The sequence below is a fragment of the Protopterus annectens genome, chromosome 2.part0 (assembly GCF_019279795.1).
Source record: "Protopterus annectens isolate FY-2018-M chromosome 2.part0, PAN1.0, whole genome shotgun sequence".
In the NCBI taxonomy this organism is placed as follows: domain Eukaryota; kingdom Metazoa; phylum Chordata; order Ceratodontiformes; family Protopteridae; genus Protopterus; species Protopterus annectens.
This window is the reverse complement of record NC_056728.1, coordinates 1,595,132,728-1,595,152,771: the sequence shown is the minus strand read 5'-3', so window position 1 is coordinate 1,595,152,771 and position 20,044 is coordinate 1,595,132,728.

Below are 20,044 nucleotides of genomic sequence, written 5' to 3'. Positions count from 1 at the left end.
TACCACTATGGCCTCAATATTATGTAGTTTGATTTCTCCTTAAGGAATCATCTCTACAATAACAACATTCACTTGACCATCTAATGGCTGTGAACTGCAAGACAAAGGTCCTCGGGAACAGAAACTGATCGTATACTCCTTGGGACAAATTAATTATATGTTAAAGTTGTACAGCCAGCCTCTGAATATGATTTCTGAACTTGCTTTGGAACCTAACCTGGCTCTCAGTACATGACCGTGCTCAAGTGCAGGCTCACACACACCTCCCTCCACTAAGTAGTGGATAAGAACAGAATGAACAACACGTATAATGTTTTGTTTAAGCAATAAGATGTTCAACCCCCTTGGGGCAGACACATAAATTAAATAAGAAGCAGCAGCAATGTAAATAAAAGGGAACGAATGGTACACACAATGTTCTGTTTAACCAGCAAGCAATAAGAAGTTCAACCCCCTTGTAACAGACACAAATTAAAAAAGAAGTACCTACCTTGCTGTAAAATGAAATAAGCAGTGGCAATAAGAAAGGGAACAAGGCTAGCAAGCAAATACTCTCCTTACTGTAGCCCAACAATTGTATATAAAAATTGCATGGGCAGGATGCATGAAGACCAGGACTAGACAGGAAAGAACAACAGTTACTTTGGGCGCACAAATTTTTCTTTACTTGCAGAGTCCAGACTCCAGAGTCTACTCTGTTGTGTCTGTTACACAGATAAAATAACACATTACAGCCCCACACACCCCAACCACATTTAGCCAATACATAAAAATACAACTTTCAGTTAAGAATACAGCTTTCCATTAAGCAAATTAGATAACACACCCAGCCCCAGCTTGGAGTTTGTTAAAGTCCGTTAAGCAGACAGCTTGTAAAACAGTGAGTCCAGTAAGCAGATACAATAAATACACACACACAGCTTCTGGACTGAGGAGTTAAGCAGATAAAATGACACCGCTCCAGCTTGTAGTTAGTTAGGCAGATAAAAAAACAAACTTAACCTTTTGCCCAGCACTAATGGACTTTCTTAACTGAAGGCTGAGACCTTCTGCTGCCATTTCTGTAACTGTTTCCCTCCAAATAGTTCAAAATAGATATCCAATTCCAACCTAGCCCAACAGGCAGTAGTAGCTGATGTCAACACGCATGCCCTAAAAGCTGGTGATGTGTGGTGATATCAGCCATAAATTTAAAGTGGCAATGCCACAATGCAAAAAAAAAAATCATTAATTAAAAGGGCTATGCAGAAATTCGTGGTACCCCATTAGTTTGCCCTAAAAACTGGTAAATACCTTGGAATTCGGTACGGTTGAGAGGTATCTTCACTTTTACATCCTGCCGAGTCCCCGACAAGGTTAACAGAAACTTGAGTTGTGCGATCCGCAGGTCGGGATTTTTTATTTAAAACCAGCTCTAGGTACCAGAACACACAATGAAATGCACCTACATTTGACACACTAGTAGCAGCCCTCCCCAAGTCGCACAGAAGATGAAAACAGGTCACAAACACCTGTTGCATCTGTGCAACTGGACGGGATGTAAAGGGCGTTCTTAAAGAGGAATGCCCTTTTAAAAAAAAAAAAAAAAAAAGTTTTTGTTTTTTTGTTTTTTTTAATTAAAATAAATTTCTCAGCCAGCCCGGTTCTGCACCCCCCTTGCACCTGCCTCTGTGCGCAATTGCCTCATTGCCTCACTTCGCCTCTCGTAGTTACGCCACTGGTTGTGTCAACCACTGTTTCTCACACTGTGCTACATAAAAAAATATGTCTAGGAATGTCTGTGTAAGACTGTTGTAATTACAAGGTCAGATTGTACAACCAAGAGAGACTTAGAAAGAAAACACTGAAAAAACAGATGGCGGTCTAAATAGCTCACTTTGATGAAACAGAGAATGTTGTATGTTTAGCTGAGACAGCCATGGTTTGAATCCTGGGAGTAGTAGGAAGCTGTATGCATAATCATACCTCTCAACTGTACAGATTTTCCCAGAATGTCCAGATATTTGGCTCATATTTTTGGCCTGTTCCTTTTTTTTCCTGGCAAATCAGTGGGATGATCTTAGGATTGTACTCGCCAAATAATGACATACATTTGTGTCAGACTTCAAATCCTTCAGAAAATGTATATTAAAACAAATCCTGTTGCTCTAGCAACTGTCTAAAAGTTTGAGCAATATTCAAAATATTTGTACCCCCATGTTGTCAAGCTTTGTCCAGATGTTGTGCATTAAGAGATTGAGAGGTATGTGCATAATTACAACTAAGAATCTGGGAATATGTGTAGAAACAGTCAGGTAGTGATAAAAAATATTCCCTCCACAGGTCTACCAGGTAAGAGAAGTAGAATTTAGCTATAAGACAGTTGAAGTATACACTGTGTACCAACCTATCACTGCCCAAACCAAGGCCATAGGGTGTCGTAATAATACCTGTAGAGTAATGATTAGAGCAATGATCATTAAAGTTGTGAGTACCGCAAGGTTATATAAGTTGTTAATTGACATCTCCCCCCCAACACCATATCTGCAACAATAATCTAAACACACAAATTACACCAAACCTAGTGCTGGGACATATGTTCTGTTGTTCAACAAATATTGAAATGTGTTTCTATTAATGTTCTATGTTGAAATACTATCATTAGGGGCCTCTTGCTATCAATGTAACCTGCATGCTGTTGTAATGGCCACTGTGGTTCCATATATGCATGTGTTCTGTTTGCTATGCAACTGTTCCAAATCTGGTAGTATGGGTTAATGGGAATATCTATGCATGCTGTTATAACTAATCCTGGATTGTGTTGACTATTACTAACCCACATATGTTCTAAAACTGCAACACCATAGCACATTTGGGAAGGCCGGTCCCAGCGGACCCACCTCTTCCCACCTCATCTGGCCATGGCACCGGGCACCAGCACATCTGGGACCCACCCCAGGACCTACTCGTCTGTTGGTCCTGCACCACCTTTGGGTGAACCCCCCCCCCCAAGGAGTGGGCACAGACAGGATACTGTCATCCAAAGACAGGTAAATGGATTGGTGCATGGTGAGCTCTGAAGGGAGTTTGGAGATCTGCTACACCAGCTTGAGGGCTGTGTGGTGCAACCAGAGGGTCAGCCTGCCCCTCCTGATCAGCCTCCAGCACAGCCACCTTTGGGGCCATGAAGGTGCAGTGGTGACTGCTCATGGGTGGGGACCTCAGTCTCACTGTTTCCATTTGGAGGCTCATGGGCTTCCGATTTCCAAACTCTCCTCCCGTCCAAGATGTTTACCCCCCACATGTGTCATATACTGCCTCTGTATGCTGTCTTGTCTGTCTTCCTACCCAACCTACCTCCCGAAATATACCTACTATTCTTCCCTAATATCCCACTCACACCTTATAAAAGGGCAATCTGTTCCCCCAAAAAATTTTGCCCCATAAATAGCTGTCCATTTTGCATACGTATCCACATGTAATCTGATCTAACTGGCTTCACAGCACATGATTGCTGTCCTCACCCCTCTATCAAGGGTTTGAGTGTCAAAATATACCTCCAAATTCAGTATATATGCACAGCTGTTGCTATAGAAGAAATGAACAGCTATGGACCTTCCCTACCCATCCTGCATATCCCTATTGTCTTTCCCTGTTTGTGCCCCCTTTTTCACCACTTTCCTATCACTCCTTTTTGCTTTTCTTTTAAAAGACATTTTCACGGGGGTAAGTGGGAGTAAGCACTTTTAAGCAGCAGTAAGTGGGATTAAGCCTGTTTGTGTGGTGCTAAGCAATACCTACACAGATTAAGCACTTTTCAGGCTAACTGTCTATAAGCATATTTAACCGAAAGTTAGCATTGCTTACCACCGCACAAACCCACTTACAACTGCCTAAATGTGTCTTAATCACTCTGTATCCACCAGCCCTTGTTCTGCCCATCAACAAAATAATCAGCCCTTGCAAGTCTCAAACCCAGGACCCTGCACACCAGAGCCACAGCTAGTTACCACTAGGGCATCTGAGCTGTAGATATGCGTGATGCTTTCTCAAACATATCATGCTGGACAGTCATTCAACAGTAGGGTAAATGTAGTTATATATGTTAAGAATAAAATAAATGCTGAAGTAACCACCACGGCTGTATAATTCAAAGTGTTGTATTCAATAGTTGATTTATTTAAAAATAAAATGGATGAGTGCTTTTGCGTAACCAAATGTATGCTTCTTCAGATCCTTGACAATTTTAAAAAGGTGATACAAACAAGTTAATATATACACCTCATGTGACCATAAATGCATCAATTAATCAATTATAAAATCAACTTCTAAAAGAGATTTTCACATCTTATTTGACTCTAACAGAGTGTGCATCCAACACTGGCTTAATATTGATGTTGTTATTAAGTCCTGGTGCTAGATGAGCTCGTAGTCTAAAAATCCATTGTAACTCAATTCTTTCTTTCTAAGTAATTATTGTTGTCTCCCCCTCTTAGGTTCCTTCTTACTTTTTGTATATTCTTATTCTTAATATCATATAGATGTTGATATCTCCTAAACGTTTCAGGGTCTTTCCTACATAAAAACTTTGGCAGTAATTACAACTAGCAAGATAAACTATATTGGTACTATTACATGTAGCATAAAACCTTGGTTCAAATGAAAAACCCATATTTGGATGTTGATATCTTTGTTCGATACATATTACTTTACATATTTTACATATCCCACATAGGAATGTACCCAAGTATTCATAATGTGTAAGTACATCCTTCCTCTTCTCTCCACATAACAAACGTTTTAAGTTTTTATTATTCTTATAGGAAAAACTGGGTGTTTCACCTACCCATCTCTGTTTCTTCATCAATAGTTAGGACCTGCCAGTTTTTCCTTATATCAGTCATCATCTTATTGTCTTTAGTATAGTTAGTCATAAAGCGAACAGGATGTTTCTTATTCTCAAGATTACCACTTTTATTGTCATTATCTGCAGAGGCAATTTTTACTTTTTTCTTTTTGTTCTATATTCACTTTAGCTCTTTCTAGTTCAGTTTCTTTATAGCCTCTTTCTAATAATAACCTCTCTAGTCTCTCTCTTTCTTGTTTCTCGTCATGTGGAACATTACAAATTCTTTTTATTCTTTTCATCTGTCCTTCCGCTATGTTATTAAACACGTGTCCTGGATGCATGCTACTATGATCCAATATACTATTTCTCCAACATTCTTTACGATATAATTTAGTATTAACATTCCCCCATTCATCTCTATAAATTGTTGCATCTAAATAATTCACTACTTCATGTGAGTGAGTAACTGTGAATTTTAAAAAGATGTTGTTGATTCTAGATATGTTATATACTCTTTTAGGGGCTTTTCTTGTCCCTCCCAAAACATAAGAATATTGTCTACAAAATGTCTATATGTAATTATATTAGTACTCAGATTGTGACCCATTAGAAAATGTTTTTCCCAATGATATATAACTAAATTTGCATATGAATTTGTGCATGGGGTGCCCATCGCTACACCCCATCACTGTAAATAAAGCTGTTGTTCATGTACAAAGATGTTATTAGAAAGTACTAAATCTAATAGAGTGCATATCAACAAGTTTTCTTCATTACTAACTGTCACCACAGTATTGAGTATTTCTCTTATTGCTTCTATGCCATGGTCATTAGGAATAACAGTAAATAAACTCTGTACATCCAACGTGAACATTACTGCTTCCCATTTAATTCAACTGCCTTCTCTCTCAAATGATCCAATAATTGTGTTGGGTCTTTGAGAATACTAGATATGTTTCTTACTATTGGTCCTAATTTACTTTCTATGTACAATGAGATGGATTCTGTTATCCGTCCCCCTCCATCTACTATGGGTCTCATTGGGGGTTGTGTACTTTGGGTAAACCTTTAATACAAGGTAGAATTGCAGTTTTATCTACTGATAAAAAAGTATATAGTTGCTCATCCAGAGTAAGTCATACAAATTATCTCTTACATTTCTTAGAATCCTGTCATAATCAGACTGTTAGTAATGAAGAGAACTTGTTGATATGCACTCCATTAGATTTAGTACTTTCTAATAACATCTTTGTATATGAACAACAGCTTTATTTACAGCAATGAGGTGTAGCGATGGGCACCCCATGTGCAAATTCATATGTGAATTTAGTTGTATATCATCGGGAAAAACATTTTCTAATGGTCACAAGTACTAATACAATTATATATAGACGTTTTGTAGACGATATTCTTATGTTTTGGGAGGGACAAGAAAAGTCCCTAAAAGTGTATATAACATATTTAGAATCAACAAGAGTCCAACTGTACAGTGTTCTTCTGGACAACGTTCACAGTTGTGACGGATATCTGTAATCACTTACACATATACTTGCGTTATGGCAGCTATATTGATACGTTATCAAAATTGACTTCCCTGTTTTGTCACCCAGTTAGGTGGAGCATAGGTTCATAGGTAAGTACTAGGACATCTGCTCTATAAGCCTAGCCAGAATGTGTTTGCTTTCACCGCCCCCTTAGATTAGTTTCCGGTGCCTCGGTCCAGCAGAGCCACTGCAGTGATCCCCGGGGTAAATTTTCTGTTTCTCATCCACTTGTCAAGGTTTCTCTTGAAGAGTGTTAGTGAGGGGATCTGCCTAATGTAGATTGGAATCCTGTTCCAAAGCATGGGGAGTCTCTGGGGCAGGAATCTATCCCTCCAGCATGTCCTATTTATCATTGTGGTGAGGTTTAGATCCCTAGAGCATGTGGCTCTTGGGGATTTGTTTTTTTAGGTGGAGCATGTCCATCAATTCTGGGTTGGACATGGCCTTGCATGTCAGACAGAGATCACCTCTGAGTAAGCGGTATGCAACCGAGTACAGCTGGAATTTCTTCAGTCTGGCTGTATAGGGCATATGTTTGAGGCCAGTAAATCCTCTTGGTGAGGTACTTCTGTGGTCTTTCCAGCTGTTGTAGGTATCTTGTAAGGTACATCCCAAATGGGGCATTGTACTCTATGATGGGTCTCCTGAGTGATGAGTACCCACAATAACCTCTTTTCTTCTAGATGCAAACCCTTTTGTGATTAGGTGGGCCACATAGAAGGATTTTCTAACCACCTTGGCAATATGATTATCAAAGGAGAGATTACTATCTACTTGGGTCCCCAGATCCCTTATTACATTTTCTGTATTTAGGGGATTACAACGAATGTGGTAGTTCATGCGTACTTTGTTTTTTCCAAAGGGGATGACTATGCACTGTTTAGCATTTAGCTTGAGGTCATGATAGGGGATGACTATGCACTGTTTAGCATTTAGCTTGAGGTTATGATTTTGACACCAGGTATCCGTCTCAGTGACCCTTCTGGAGGATGTCTGTATCAGCTGGAGAGTCAATTGTGGCCCCCAGTTTGCAGTCGCCTGCGAACTTGGTCAGCCTTAGTCCTCCTGTGCTTGTCTGTACCTCTGAAAAGTATATATCGAACAGGAGGGGTCCCAGGACTGAGCCCCGGGGGACGCCACTTGTAACCAGTTTAGAGTCAGACCTAGCTCCTGCAACTCTCACCATGTGGGTTCTATCAGTGAGCCAATTGGCAACCCATCTCATGATGTAGGGGTTTATGTTCAGGCTGGTGAGCTTGTCTATAATACCAGAATGGGGAATGGTGTCAAAAGCCTTTGACAGGTCTAGGTAGGCTGTGTGGACCTCCTTTCCCTCGTCTAAAGCCTTGGTAACTGTCTCAAAGAAGTTCATCAGGTTTAGGAGGCATGATCTGCCCTTATCAAAGCCAAACTGGGTAGGGTCCAATGTTTGAAGGTTCCCAATGTCTCTGTTAATGAATTCCGTGATGATGTGCTCCATAGCCTAGTCAGGCTTATAGTTCCTGGGGTCTGTTATGGCTCCAACTTTGTGGAGCGGGATAACTGTTGCTGCGTGCCACTCTATGGGTATGTAGCCTGTAGAGAGGCTGAGTTTGAACAGTGAGTATAGGTGAGGGGTTAGTTCACTTTGGAGCTCATGTAAGACACAGCCTTGGACAACGTCTAGTCCCATTGAAGCTGCATTTTTGGCTTTGGATAGGGTTGTTTTAACCTGTGCATCAGTGATTTCTGGGGCACTACATTCTTCTGGTATGGTTATGGGACCTTTAGGGGGTGAAGTTTGCACTAAACCTGTCTACAGGAATGTTGGCAATATCAGTCGGTTCAGTGTATTTTGTGCCATTCTGCACTAACTCAGAGCAGATCTGAGAGTTTCCACTTAGGTTCTTGACATAGCTAAAGAATACTTTGTGGTTATCTTTGGAGTCCTTGGCAATTTTTCTTTCGAAGCTAGCCTTGGATGATTTTATGAGGGAACGTAGTTTCTTGCTGATACTGATCAGGGATGTCTTTCATTCTTGGGATTTTACTCTTTTCTGCACTACTTTCCTCCTATTGTATAGTCTGTTTATGGCAGGGGTCCACCAGACTGGTTTCCTTTTCTTGGAGGAGTGAGTCTTGGTTTTGCTTGGGATAGCACGATCCATGCATTCTTGCATGTGCTCATAGAGTGCCTTTGTAAGGGATTCAACAGCTTGGACAGCATTGTTCTTTAGCGTGGGGGTTGTGAACCTTTCCACCTCGGTCTTAAGTAATGTGAAGTTTGCTTTTGAAAAGTTTTTCACAGTGGTTTCCTTGATTGGGGGTGTGGCGGAATGTGGATATCCAGAGTGATTAGTCTATGGTCTGATTTAACCAGCGAGGGTTTGACCTCCGGTGTAGAACACCTGTCGCCCATGTTGGTGATGACCAGGTCCAATATGTTGTCACCATTGGTGGGGGTGTTGACCAGTTGATCCAAGGTGTTTGAGTTTATAAATTCTAGGAAGCGTTAGGCAAGGGAGTTAGTACCTGAGTAGTTCTCCCAGTTAATGTTTGGGTAATCGAAATCACCCAATATTAGGACATTTGGTAGGACCTTCATATTTTGCAGTGTCTCCAGAAATGCGGAATGGGGGTCCGGGGTCATGGTGGGTGATCTGTACCATGCTACAATTTGAATTGCAGTTTTGTCTATTGTTAGTTGCACACGGATGATCTCTGAGGCATTGTACTGTACCACTAACCTGGAGGTGTGGGTATCCTTGATAAATATGGATACACCCCCACATTTTGTGTTTCGGTCTGGGTTCTGTGGCCGAAAAGTATGGTATGAGTTATAGCCTGGTACTGCTAGGGTGCTCTCTGGAGCCTTAAACCAGGTTTCTGTTACTGCACAGATATCGATGCTCGCCATACTGAGGAGTGCCTCGAGTGCATGCATTTTGAGGTTTAGACTTATGGTGTTGAGTAGTATTACCCTTAGTTTTTGGTTACTTGTGCTATTTACCGTGGTGGGTTTGTCTTTTGATCCTTGCCTAAAAATGGCACTATGGGGGCAGCAATAGCCTTGGCCAGTATTCGTAAGCCTAAGGGTGACAGGTGCAAGTCATCTCTTGTGAAGCAACGTGGCTTATCGAGCATGTCATCCCAGGTGGACAGATACTGGATCCCCTTTGAATGACACCAGAAACTTAGCCAATTGTTGAAATTGATCATTTTTTCTTTATACTGTGGCATCATTCTTGGTGAGGGCAGGATGCTACTCAGGGTCAGGGTCATACCAGCCTGGGCTACGTGATCAGAGAGCTCTTCCATGTCTCTTTTCATGTAGTCCAGGGAGGTACGTCTCGGGTCATTCACACCAACATGGACAATGACAGAGTCATATTTGTACTTGTTCTGGAGTGACCTGAGTGCTTGTGTTATGTGGCGGATCCTGGCACCTGACAGCTAACTGTAACCTTCTCCTTGTCCAGCCTAGTTAGTGGGACGTCAGTGTGCCTGACTATAGAGTTGCCTATTACTAGTGTGTTGGATATGTTATTTTGCCTTAAGGGCTGTGACTGCGTGGCACACTGATTATATGAAGTATGTGCTTCATGGTTTGTGATAGGTTGTGGAGGTTGCTTGGGTGCCTGCTTTGGAGGTCTCTGTTGCTTTTTCAGATTTTTATTTAGAGCCTCCGAGTATGTTTTTGTGTATTTATGTGTGTTTATTTGCTGGTGTTGGTTTAGTAGGTCTATTTGAGACTGGTGGTGTGTTGCAAATATTTTCCTTCTCAACTGTCCGTTCCAGTCTTGGGTTGAGAGAGCTTTGCCTCCAGTTTGGCTGTATAATTGCATCTCTTACATATATTAGTGTTTGGTGGTAGGAGGAGAGGGGTATTTGTGTACATGAGGCAGTTGTAACATTGCCTCAAAATCCCCAGATTCACCAGTTGGACTGGAGAGTACACCTGAAACTGCCCTTTGGACATGCCTGAATAGGTAAAGTGAGCTGTTTTACTGATTAGCTGGTAGGGATGAATAGAGAGCCTTGTCCTTCTGGACAGTATAGGGGGTCTAGTGCTAGGGTTAATTAGCGCTTGCTATGAGTTTTGAGCAAGTGCTGGGCTGTGAAATTAATGGTTTGAGTGCTTAAGTTGAAAGTGTGTCTAGTTCCAAGGGAAAAATTGAAGAGCAGTCTTCGTGGAGCCGGGAATAGTTTAACCCTAGCTAACCAGCTCTGCCCGGTGCTCAAAATCATGCAAATGCATTTTTTATAGCAGGGAAATGAAAGAGATATAAATTAGCAATGACCAGACTTCCTGCAATTAGCAATGACCAGAATTCCTGGTATAGCAGGTTTGAGATGTATGATTAAGCTGCAAGACTGTAAATACAGTGTGCCGCAAGACTGTAAATACAGTGTGCCATAATGAAATAGAACACAAATGTGTACCAGGTATCCCCTGAGCATGTGTATGTATGAGTATGTTCAGCTGAACAGCACAAAAGTAATAACATGAGTCAGAAGCAGTCTGGAAATTAGGATGTGCATGTTGCACATGTGTAATATCACTGTCACTGCATGCAACAAAATACAATGCGTACCGCTATCGATTGATGCATTGCCATGACACTGATATGGGTACTACAGTAGGCATCATATAGTAATCGGATAAGTGTACAACTGTGTTATGACCCACTGTCCATGCTATCACTAACAGCTATATCAACATCCATATACACTGGATATCAAAGTGTACACACCCCTGTTGGAATGCCAGGTCTGTGTGCTGTATGCCAATGAGACCACAGGAAGTCATGTCAAAACATTTCTCACCTCAAATGTGACCCATAACCTTTACAATTCTATTAAAAAAGAAACAAAGCTGTTTCATTGAAGGTGAGCAACCATTGCCATGTGAAGATGTGAGATGACGTTAAGAGTACAAAGACAAATGGATGCTGTAATCATCTCAGCAGGTGTTTACACAACATACCAGTGAAAGGATGTGCACACACATTCAGCTGGCTTACTGTACTGAATATTACTTCCCATATGCTGGAGGGACAGGTTCATAACCCAGAGACTGTCCATGCTATGGTATAGACTTCCCATACATGTCAAGCACAGCACCTCACTGGTTTTCCTCAAGAGAAATCTTGATGAGTGGATGGGAAATAGAAAATTCACCACAGGGATCACTCCAGTGGCTTTACTCAACAGAGGCACTGGAAACTAAGGTCGGGTGGCACAATGCCAGGGTAATCCCTTGAGCTAGGCTTGTAAAGGCTCCAGGGCCATTAGCCTAGTACACACCTATGAACCTATATGTCTCCACAGGACAGGTTGTTATGTTCCCTATTGAACTGAGCAGGCTATAGGACACATCACAGGTGGGGAATGTGTTGACATGTGCTTTTGTGGGGTCATATTCCAATTGCACAAGTACCATGCATTGTAACAGGGGTGTGTACACTTCATATCCACTGTAGCTATATGGAATCAGCAGTACCTTCCCTGTACAACCATCCTCCACCAATGATAGAGTAATCCCCCTTGGTGGACACCACCAAGACACAAAGCACATAATAGGTTGCTGTAGTGGGTGTACAGGGACACACAGGTGCAGACCACAACTTGGAAGCAAGTGCACCTCTATCTGAGCAAGCATGCAGGTTTACATGTGACCTCCTGTAAGGCTGACTATGCCTAGACATCAGACATGTGCAAACCATCAGACATGTGCAAACCACCAAGGCCAATTGCAACCATGTCTACACACATGTATGAAGTCTCAGAGCCAGTAACACAAGTCAACCTGTACTGGGGGTAAAGCACACCTCATACACACATCAGACATGTGCAAACCATCAGACATGTGCAAACCACCAAGGCCAATTGCAACCATGTCTACACACATGTATGAAGTCTCAGAGCCAGTAACACAAGTCAACCTGTACTGGGGGTAAAGCACACCTCATACACACATGCCATTGATACAGGCAACCTGCATCAGACAGGATAGGTGGGAACAGTGGCACCCTGTCCACAACAGTACGACAGTAGTACAGGGGGATCTTCACATCACCCACACTCCTGCCCGCATCAGTGGTGAGCATGGACATAATGCCGACTGATGGCAACAACAGCAAGTCACCATGGGGAATGAGAACATCACAGTTTGCCTCCTACATGAACACAGGCATGGGCTCATAGTCCCATCACACACTAACAAACACACTCATGCCACCATCCACACACCATGCCCATGGAAGATGGCCACTGTCATCCCTCTACACAGAAATGAATGGTGTGTAGTGGATTATACCATTAAGTGTCCAACACTGGGGGAACTGGACAGGTCAGGGCCATGAGTGTAATACAAGAAGTACAAGCCATGACAGCTTACAGTGTTATGGTATAGTCTGGATTATTTGCAAGTAAACCCACTGTTGATGTCCATGTGGACAACTGTATGAGGTCCTCTGACCTGTTTGTCTTCCGGGGTACAATGTGCCGGGAACACCTGCCCACCACTGGAAAATTATGCTATAATCCAGTTCCTCACAGTCCATCATGCCATCCTCTTCAGGCACAGGGCCCAGGATCTGTAGGACAGGACCACCCTGTGGAACAAGCTTGTCCACAGGGTAAATGTCAGCCTGCACAACCACAATTATGAGCCGGTACGGCATCACTGCACAGATCTGATCTGCCATGCCCTTCAGCATGCTGCTGCAGTTAGGAGGCACCAGCTAGCCAGAGGTGGGGGTCATGCCATCCAGCCCCCACTGACACATGCTGAGGAGCTCCTCCCCAGCCTTGGGGCACCCGCCCGCCAGCCAAGCCAACAAGCTGAGGAAAGCATTGTGGAGCTGGGTGCCACCCACACAATGGATGAGGAGCATGCAGGTAAGGCCCCAGGGCACATTAGTAGACCACTGTTGCTTATCCATTTTCATCTGTAAAATATCTCCATGCATATGCCAGCTATGATAGTCTGTTGCTGCAGTGTAGTAATGAACAGATGTGCATAATCTCTAGTATTGTGGTTTTGTACTGTTGATGTGCTGAAATGCTGTTCCCACCCTGTACCAATGACACAGGTGTGTTTACCGACATTACATCTCTCACACAACTATTTAGATCCCTCTGGTATACAACTGGGGCAGCAGCCTGTAGCTGGTGAGTATGGAGTTGTTTTGTTCAGGTTTGCCAATACACTGCCCATGTTATGGCCATGCTATTTGCCATGCACACATTTAACACACCTACCCATAATGCATGCTGTACATGTTCACTTATTGTTGCTCTTAACTGCACTGCATCACAGTGGTCACCGTGGTCACCATGGTGGCATATCTGAAGGCTATGCAAGAGTCCTGCAGTATACCTAACAACCTGTCAGTGCAAGACATGTGGACAGAGATGAACATAATGGTGGGACAAATGGCCTACAGTAGGGACATGTCTGAAACATTATCCTTATACAGTGGCTACAACAGTGTATACACCACTATTACAATGGTAACTGCTCCTGATCTAAACAATGGCAAATAACAATACCACATTCCACACCTTTTACAACCTGTAATGTGATCCTAACATGAGCAATTAATGTGTAATATGGAATCCTATTTTAGGCCAACAAATATGGGGAATACATACCTTAACAAACACTGTAAGCATATGTGTGTACATACTCCAAATAACATATTGTGGAAGCAGCTAGTGAGGTACTGACAGCATTCACTCTTCTTGAGTACACACCTTCCATCAAGTACAGGGTCTCAATGTCACACCAAGTAATGGTCTGCTGTCCAAGAAGTATGTCCATGACATTTGCCCACTCATCTGCAACAGAGGCAGCTGTGGCTTGCACACATCTTATAAACCATTAAATGGATCCCATATCCGAAAGGTAGAACTCAGGAGTGGGAAAAGTAGCCTTACCTCACCACTGCATATACCATGGCAAACAGTGCAGACAGTCATGTATGTGTGTATGAAGTATGGGACAACATTAATGTAGAAAATAAACGGATGCCTATCCAAAACAGATGAAAACACATGTTGCAAACTGGTCACAAAGGCTGCATAGAAACATGCAGCAACACTGAGGGACTTGCATGATGTCTAGCAAGTACTGCCTGTGCAGTACCTGTGTCAACAATTACCTGGAATCTGCATAGGTGTGGCCTATGGGTTAGGGTAATCAGACGGAAGAGTTGTTCCACAGGAAACATCATCCAGGGCTGTCTACATGTAGCATATGCATAACATCAGGTCTCCCAAAGGCATGTGTTGCAATGTGTAATAGTGTCATAAAACCAAGGCTGAAACCTAAAGACAGCATTCATAAAGATACATGTGGTGCACAAGCAACACCTCACTCTACCTCAAGGCCACCATTCCCATTTTTACCTTGCTTGTGCCAGTGTACACCTTTAGGTTTGCTGTTCATTAGCAGGAACTAGACCTGTAGACATGGTATTTGGAATTTGGAACACTGCAAAATAACACTCATTTGTGGCCCATAGTTGTCAAGCATCTGCAATAAAGCTGAGGATGGGAAGGGGTGTCATCCTGAAACACAACAGTGAACTGAATCATACATCCAAAGCTCACTAAGAATGGCTGTATCTGAACACAGTCAAGGTCATGAATTGTGCCAGACATAACCCTGACTCCACAGCAATAGTGAAGGCACTGTGTGACCTCCAAGGGCTGTGCACATGAACTGACCTTGCAATCCGGCAGAGTTGGGGGACATTTGCAGGGCGGAGTGACCAAATAATGGCATGTGAAGATGGGCCATGCTAGTTTACCCCTTCCAGGAATAGTGGCTGCTGTAGTTTACTTAACAGTTGCTGCAACAAACCATTGTGTTAAGGGTGTGCACACTTATGCAACCCACATATTGCATGCATCTCATTCAGCATCTGCATGATTAACACATTTGTTTGATACTGCATTGGACTGCACAGGTCATATGTCACATATCAGGTGTTTGTAATGTTTGCATATGCAGTATTGTGGCCTCATTGCATATCATAGAAGAGGCTGGCATGTCAACAAGGGTGTGTACACTCCACATATTCACCTTAAGCTTTGAAGGTTGTCAGTGTAATCAGATAGTATTGCTCATATATGCACTGCTGATGATGAGATCTGCAAATCAGAGGTCAGGCGTTAACGATTGACATCAGTACTCATATCATCCCAGGTATGTGTCAGACAAATACATAGGGGCTGTGAGCATCAGAGCAAACATAACTGCCACACATATACACATTCTGCAATGGTGTGTACACACGTGAGATATGGTGCACAATACATGCCAGTGTGCTGTATAGGTGCACAGCAATACTGTGTACATGGGTGCAGTGTATTCCAGGGGAAGAGGCATCCTCTACTAACACAACTCATGCATCACAGAGATGTATAATGTTGGTAATAAGGATTGAGTATGGTTGCATTGCATGCTGTTGAGTGCCATATGCTATGCATGTTGACTGCTGGGTAATGAGAGGTCTGTGTAATATCTTTGTGCCACCTCACCTGTAAATAGGTCCGTGTGTGTCTGTGTGTAGAGGTAAACCATAATGTACAGGTCTTAAATTACATTTTTTGTTTGCCCTTCACAGATGGCGAGGTAGGTCAGGGTCCCTCATGCAGGCAAACTGATGTTGGTGTCCATACAGACTCTGACAATGATGATAGGCATGGCGAGGCACAGACAAGGTTGTCAGGGGCTGAAGCTGTGTCATCAGTTGACATCCCACTTTTATCCAACCCATCCCCCACACACAGTCTCAGTGCCCATACATACCCCATCACCAGTGGCCATAGATGAGGGACAGTTGGCAGGTGATGGGATGGGACAGGATAGTGTGGGGACTATGGCAAGTGTGTCGGTACTCAGCAGCCATAGCCAGATGACCGGTGAGGTACCACACAGGCAGATGTACAGGGGTGCACATAGGAGGGCTGATGGCCATCATGCCCCTGGCAGACAGCAGGTGTCACCAGATGCATGATTTGGGCCATCATGGCGGCACAGGCATGTATGGAACATTACACCAGACAGAGTCTGAGGCTATAGAGGGCTACTCATTCTGCTGTACTTGACAACATCCATGATCTTGCAGGTGCCCACTGTTATTTTGCAGAGGTCCTGGATATGCGGTTGGGTGAGATAGTGGGAATCCTTGACCATGTAGTGTCTGTGGTAGAGCATGTGGTGGGAGTAGGGCAATGGCCACATGGATGTAGATCAGCAACACCAACAGGTGGAGGTCTACATGGACGTGCAACAACTCACGGCAACTCCCATAGTGGCAGTACCAACACCAGCACTCCAGTGGGGTGCTGTCCACACCACTATGCAGCAGGTCACGTGCACATGGTCCTGGGCAGTCCCAACAGGGACGCGGATACATTGGATAATTCTCATCATCAGGGGAGAGTACCATATCTGGGCTTCTGGTAGTGTCTGTGAAACCCCTGGCAGGCATAGTTCCCATGTCCATGGCCAGAGACAGTGAACTGCACACCCTGCCATGTATGGTCTGCAGCTGTCCAACAAACCAGCCACATGGCAGACGTGTGCATACATACACACACACTTCCCCAACACAGCTAGGGCACCTCCATACCTACACACACCACATCTGCACAGCCCATTTAATAAAGAACCCCCTAACCCACACACATGATGTCAAACAAATGGCTCAGCCTAGGCCTCTGGCAAACCCGCAACATACCCTGTGCATACGATGATACCTGTGCCACATCCCTGTCATCCATACCATTGATGTAAGGACATGCTGATATGGTACTGATGTACAGGGTGAACATCCTAAGGTTTGGCAATGTAATGTCTTTTAACATGTTTTCAGCTGGAATCATTAATGCTTACATGTCAGGGTTTGTAGCTGTCCAGCCATGATGCATTATAACTGTTATTAACACTGACTGATTGTGGTCTCCATAATGTATTCTGTTTGTCTTCTAGGTGTCTGTGTCAGCAGGATGCTGGTCTGCTGTCCTGTCCTACAAGGGGTGTAGCACTGTGGTGACTGTCATATCCCGGGTACAGTTGAACACCAGTAACAGATCTGTATAACAATTACTGCATGTGCCACATGGCTGATAGGTCTGAGGGGTGTAAACAAGTGAGTGCATGGTGGCTGATGTCAGCACCTCCTCTACAGTGGACAATTGTAAGTGTACTGGGTGGCACACACTGAATGTTCTTAAATAACACACACACACACACAAGCTTTGGTGTTGATGCAATATACAGAGAATACTGTTCACATGGATGTACTTCATTTTTCAATGAACTCACTTTGGCCTATGCAATTCCCCCCAGACCAAATTGCCAAAATATCACATCAGGAAATAATCAGTTCACCAGTTTAATGTCCTTGACAATGGTACTGCTTTGAAATGTCACCTTTAGCCAGTTAGTTCTCGGGCAAATGATCTCCTGGGACATATATTTTCTGCAAACTGAAGTAGGTCCCTTCACATACACATACACTTACTTGGCAACACTGACAGTAGAACCCCTACCTAGGTACTTATTGCTACGAATGTGTTTGGCTTTAATTGCACATACCACAGAGCTTTTAGGGTGAGGTGTTTCCCGAGTTTCCTGTTAAGTGAAGAACATCACCAGGCCTTGTACACTATGGTAATGGGGGATGTACTGAGTGTTAATGAACAATACATAGTATGACATACTGTCATATACACATTGACAAATACATACAGTCAAAGACACATTTGACAGACCTGGGTTTAGCAGTGCTAACTACCTTGTCAGTGAGTTCATTCTGTTACACATGTTTTGCACACAGCACATGCATCATTTGGCTGGATAGTGTAATCAGTTACCTGTATGGTTGATGGTGACAGCGGTTATCATAATGTAGACCTTGGGACATGTACTGGAGGTACCATGGTGTAAAGACAGTATACCCAGCACCCACACCTTATATTGGATATTGTACTCACTGAAACCCATGATAATGCTCTGGTTCATAGGTTCATACTAGGCTATCTCCCCTAGGGCATTTATAAGCCTAGCCAGAGTGTGTTTGGCTTTAGCCACCCATTTTAAATTAATTTTGCTATGCCCTTTTTCGAGGTTAGTATACTGTGCCTCTGTCTAACAGTGACTCAGAAGTGATACCCGGGGTAAACCTACGATCTCCCATCCACTCATCAAGATTCCTCTTGAAGAGAGTCAATGAGGGACTCTGCCTATCCTGGACTGGGATTTTATTCCAGAGTGAAGGGCGCCTCTGGGTTATGAATCTGTCCCTCCAGCATGTCCTATTTATTTCAGTGCTGAGGTTCAAGTCTCTCTAGTGCGTAGCTCAATTGGATTTGGATTTTTTTCTGAGGTGCAGCATGTCCATTAATTCCAGGTTGGACATGGCTTTATATGTCAGGCACAGATCGCCTCTGACCAGGCGGTATGCCACTGAGTAGAGCTGGAGTTCTTTTAACCGGGCAGCATATGGCATCTGTTTGAGCCCTTTTATCCTCTTGGTGAGGTACTTTTGGGATCTTTCCAGTTGCTGCAGGTGTCTGGTAAGGTACATCCCAAAAGGGGCATTGTACTCAATTATGGGCCTGATGAGGGATGAGTAAAGTGGCACGATGACCTCCCCTGATCTAGATGTGAATCCCTTCATGATAAGGTGGGCTATATAAAATGTTTTTCTAACCACTTTGGCCACGTGATTGTCAAATGAGAGATTGCTATCAACTTGGGTCTCCAGGTCCCTAATTACTTCTTCTGTACTTAATGGATTACCACCTATGTGGTAATTTGTGGGCATTTTGTTTTTCCCAAAGGGGATGACTATACACTTATTGGCATTTAGCTTGGGGCCATGGCTCTGGCCCCAGTTGTCTGTTTCTATGAGGCCCTTTTGTAGGATGCTTGTTTCTCAGCTGGAGAGACGATTATGGTGCCCAGTTTGCAGTCATCTGCGAACTTGGTCAGCCACAGTCCTTCCGTGTTGGCCTGTACCTCCGAGAAATATATACCGAACAAGAGAGGTCCCAGGACTGAGCCTTGTGGGATGCCACCTGTAACTGGTTTGGAGTCTGACATGGCTCCAGCAATTCTAACTATGTGGGTTCTGTCCTTGAGCCAGTTTGCAACCCATCTAGTGACATAGGGGTTTATATTTAAGCTAGTGAGCTTATCTATAATGCCCGAGTGGGGTATTGTATCGAAGGCTTTTGCGAGGTCCAGGTAGGCTGTGTGGACCACCTTCCCCTCGTCAATGGCCTTGGTGATAGTTTCAAAGAAATTGACCAGGTTTAAGAGACAGGATCTGCTCTTAACAAAGCCGAACTGGGTAGGATCCAGTGACTGTAGGTCCCAAATATCTTTTTTTATGAGGTCCATGATGATCCTTTCCATAGCTTTGCAGACCAAGCTAGTCAGGCTTATGGGGCGATAAGTTTCCAGGATCCGTTGAGGCACCACCTTTGTGGAGAGGGACCACTGTTGCTGTACACCACTCTTTGGGTACATATCCTGTAGTAAGGCTGAGACTGAACAGTAGGTTTATGTTTGGGTTTAGCTCTTCTTAGAGTTCATGTAGGACGCAGCCCGGGACACCGTCTGGTCCCATTGATGCTGTGTACATACCCACAATCACACATTGACCAG